The sequence below is a fragment of the Vigna umbellata genome, chromosome 6 (assembly GCF_029865625.1).
Source record: "Vigna umbellata cultivar VRB3 chromosome 6, Vumbellata_1.0, whole genome shotgun sequence".
Taxonomy (NCBI): Eukaryota; Viridiplantae; Streptophyta; class Magnoliopsida; order Fabales; family Fabaceae; genus Vigna; species Vigna umbellata.
This window is the reverse complement of record NC_142170.1, coordinates 27353370-27357741: the sequence shown is the minus strand read 5'-3', so window position 1 is coordinate 27357741 and position 4372 is coordinate 27353370. Positions and strand designations below refer to the sequence as shown.

The window sequence follows — 4372 nt, the reverse complement described above, 5'->3', positions numbered from 1 at the left end:
ATTTACCTAACAAAGTTCCTAAATATTTTTACCTAACCTAGTTACACAAAAAAATAGTTCCTAAACTCAAAATATAATATTAAATACATCTAACCATCTACAAAATGTTAAAAAAAATATCGCCTACTCCTCGTGAACATCCTGTTACATGTACATTGAAACTTGTAAAGAACTATTAAATAAGATTGATACTATGTACTTCCAAGACAAATAATATACGTTTTCTACAAATATTATCAAAATAATATAAAATTATAAAGTAACAATGACCATGATCAATTAAATAACTAAGAAAACATATCATAAACTACTAAATAATAAAATAACACACGTCCAGTACTAGAGAACTAAAAAACTACACAGGAATTTCCTCCTGTTATGTGAAAAATGCTACAACATAGAACCTATATACAAAAATCAATTTTCTTAAACACCATAGGACCGTAAGAACTTGCAATAAAGAATAACATACACAATAAGCTTCCCAAGACTTGACAAAAAAGTCTTTCTTTTGTGTCTTGTACTTGTACTGTTAGTATGAACAGACTATTTTCCAAGATAGTTTGTCTGTCCAGAATCTACGATTGTCTTCAAGCAAGCGACATCTTCGTTTTTCATTATTTGGGTACCTTTGTCCAAACATTACATTGCAACATACCTCCAAGATCATCCATATGTGAAAAATTATGGCAAAATTTCCAAGATTTGGACAACATTATTGAAGACTGGCAGGCATATACATTACTTCAACAACCAATTATATTACTCTGTTGAAAGAAACGATGGATGTTAGATCAATACCATACTAAACTTTTTTGGATAATAATGTTCGAATTATATATAACTAATAATTAGCACAAAATATAGCAAAATGAAAAGTTGAAAGGTCAGTTATGTATTCGTTTAAAGAATATTGGACTATACAATTTTTTGAGACCACAGGTTTGACAGTGGTTTGCAAGAAGTTTTAACTGAAGACAAATTTAAAAAAGAATGGTCACCATTAATTTACCTGCACCTAGTGCTCTATTATTTCCAATGCATGTGTCTAAGATAATTCTTGTGGTTCGAAAAATACTGAGCCACATGAATAGGACTGATCCTAAAACATATCACCTAATATATAGCAAAGCCTAACTCTTTCCTTCTATAATCATACAAAAATTCAGCACGTATATCATTCTCTGCATAACCTACATGAAAGCCAAGAAATTCATGAGCACGTCAAGGGGAACAAAATAGCAGTTAGAATATATGATCTATTATTATTACATGAATAAATTTTCCCTGTAGAGATTTTCTCTAAAACTTTAATAAAATCCATGAGTTTTATTAAAGCTTAATGCAGTAATTAATGCAGTAATTAATTTTCCTTTTTCAATATCCCTCTGGACCAAATAAAATTTCCTATCAAAATTTCAAAACTTTTAACTAAATAATTAGAACAAACTTTTTACTTTGGAATCTTTAACTATGGTACTTGGAATCTATAACTAGCTATACCAAATATAACAAAATTGACGCGCTGAATACGTCCATCAAAAAGAAGAAATTACCTTATGAGGAAGTAAGTTGAATTCCAATCTTATTAATTAAAGTTTTTAGTAAATGTAATTAGCAGATAACTCAGTAACAATATTCTTACGGAAGGTGGTGTAGCCAGTGTGCTTCCATTAGCTTGTTCTCTCACTTTTAGTTCCTTCTCAACTTCTTTTCTCATCATCTCACTTTGGCGTAAGAGACCAACAAGTTCTTTTATTTGATCTTTCATTTCCCTTAACTCCATGTCCTTCTCCCAGAGTTGGCACCTATTGTCAACACACAAATTCATAACAGTATACAATATCACAATTGTGCTTTGTTCAATTAGAAAATTGTTTAGTTATCTTATTTATAGAGAATTGAAGAAAAAAATATAATTAATTATAGAGAGAAAAGGTATAGGTCAAAGGACCTAGCATGTGCAGCAGAATTAAACATATATTGAAGCAAATTCTTCGCTTCTCCTAATGAACGCAATTGATTCCAGCGTCCACGATTAGAGATGGCTCTTTCTCGTTCTTCTGCCTCAGAAAGTTTAGAAGGTATTGCAACAAGTGAATTAGATTATATACTCAGCATGTTCTCAAGTGAAGCTATTCTGGTCATTCTTGCATTTGGTGACATGGAGGATGCCCTGGGAAATACAATTTTAAAAGCAGCCAGGAAAACATATGTTATCCATCATATCTTCTATGCATCAGTACCTCAAAGATCAAATATTTTTGAGAACTTAAGAGGAAGACTTGACAAATTAAATTAACTTGTTTTCAAAAGAAATAGTACCTGGCAAATCCATTCTTTCTTGGAGGACTGAGACCCTTTGCAGCAAACTCATTTACTTGCTTCAGCATGGCTAATTCATCTGCAAGGGCATCATGTCTGAAGATTGAGCCATAGTATTATAGACTATCCAATATAGATCAATCAGAAGCAAGAAGCAAAAATAAGTACTGGACGTGTGTTACATACACTTGGCTCTGTTTCTCATACTCAAAAAGTTACCCTAGATTCAAATATCATTATTTACAAGAGATATTCATAATTCTTACCATATCAGCTAATTCTCTGATAGATGAGATCTCCATAAGAAAGTCAATTCTGCAATCAAAAGAGCTAGAAGTAATATCCTAGAAGAAAAGTCAATAGTCAGCTTAAAATTGATAAGCTTTGGTACTTTAAAATTGATGCAGATTTGTGTTATAAGTGATCCCTAACCCAATACATGTAAGAAAAAAGAATCCCCATATCATCATACCACAAACACTCCATGATTCTTTGGTACATGTATATGTACATTGTCGACTATAATTCTAACAAGCAGTGTGAATTTCACGATTGGAAAGAAAACATTTACCATATTGGAAATATTGATGTAAAATACATGCTTTCTTTCTCAACAAAAAAACTTTTAGAGGCTTAAAATCAACCTCAAAGACTGGAGTCAACAAAATCATTAAAAATAATATAGCACATGAAAAGTTAAACACCTGTAATAGACTCAAAATCCAACATATAAAACCCTAAAATAATCCTCTATAATCTCAAACACCTGTAATAGACTCAAAATTTTCGTGACTTTATCTCTTTCAATTCTCCACGAGAATTTTCATTTCTATGTTCAGCTTCTTGGTTTAGCACACAAACAAAGACAACTTACCCATATAACTAACACAATTGCAGTCCAAATTAGAGTCTAAGAGCAAAATAGGAACATTTTTTGTACCTCCAGAGAGAACATCTGTTGTCGTGGCTGTTAGTTGTTCGTCTTTGTTCCACTGGTCTTTGTACCTCAACCACGGAAATCGTTATGCCCCACGGCCTACCGTCTTCCACTTCCATTCCCTCCTTCCTCTTATTATTCTTGTTTGGCCGCGAAATCTTAGCGAGGTTGTGGAACTTCACAAATCCGCGCAACTTTGCGGTACAGAACGGGACTCAGAACGTCGCCATCTCCGTCAGCCTTGCCATGGATTCGGCGCTGCACACCGAGACAAGAGTTCTTTCTTCTTCGTTTTCGAATTCACCGCCACCGTTAGTTGGCTGAGGTAAGAGAGGAGCTAGGCTAGGGTTGAGGTCACCGTCGTGGACGCAGGAGATGTTGCGGATCTAGGCTAGGTGGCTACAATGGACACTGAAACGAAGGATAAGAGAGGAGAACGAAGGACTAAGAATGAGAAGGAGAAAGAAATTGCATAATTCAAAAGAGAAAATATTAATCTACACCGGCTATTCGGTTAAGAGGGATAAAATAAAAAAAAATTATACCTATTTGAATCATAATCGGTATAAAATATTTGTATTTTTTTTACTATAATGCCACCATACTACTTTTTATACCTATTTTTATTATAACCGGTGTAAAAAAGTTTCTTATATTTACAAAATTGTCACCACACCACTTTTTATAGCTGATAAATTTTAAAAAGTATAAAAAATAGCTATAAAAAGTATATTTTCCACTAGTGTTCGCAAGAGTAAAGTTGATGCTAAACCTAGTTTGGAGAATGTGACTACATTTGGAAAATGTGAAATTGGAGAGGATTTGTTGGAGAAATTGGAGAAGTTAAACCTAGTTAAGGAGAATGAGAGATTTGTGTTTACTGGTAAGCAAGATAGTTCGGGCTTGTCTTTTGTTGAGTTTGAAACACTTGCACCAAAAGTTGGCAAAGAGGGAAAACTTAAGCAAAAGAGTAGCAAAACAAGGATGAGTAGAAGCAGAGAAAATCTGAAGCATTACAACACAACCCAAGACCAATTACAGGGTTCGCCGATGGATGTGTCACCATATCAGGAAAAGCTGGCTGAAAACGAATGGTGACGTGACAGAAGT

The 4372-nt window shown here is 33.5% G+C and overlaps 1 long non-coding RNA gene across 4 annotated transcripts; it reads right to left on the bottom strand.

Moving 5' to 3' along the window:
- Positions 1-279: 279 nt before the first annotated feature.
- Positions 280-3777, bottom strand: LOC148197100 (uncharacterized). Of its 4 annotated transcripts, none has more exons than XR_015780424.1 (6): positions 3266-3777; positions 2592-2669; positions 2326-2404; positions 1955-2176; positions 1013-1808; positions 280-767 (listed from the first exon to the last, which is right to left on the bottom strand). It is a non-coding gene; the product is annotated as an uncharacterized LOC148197100 (long non-coding RNA). The 4 variants fall into 4 exon arrangements; XR_015780423.1 differs by having other exon boundaries at positions 280-1193; positions 1646-1808; positions 3266-3775; XR_015780421.1 differs by having other exon boundaries at positions 280-1808; positions 3266-3774.
- Positions 3778-4372: the final 595 nt, after the last annotated feature.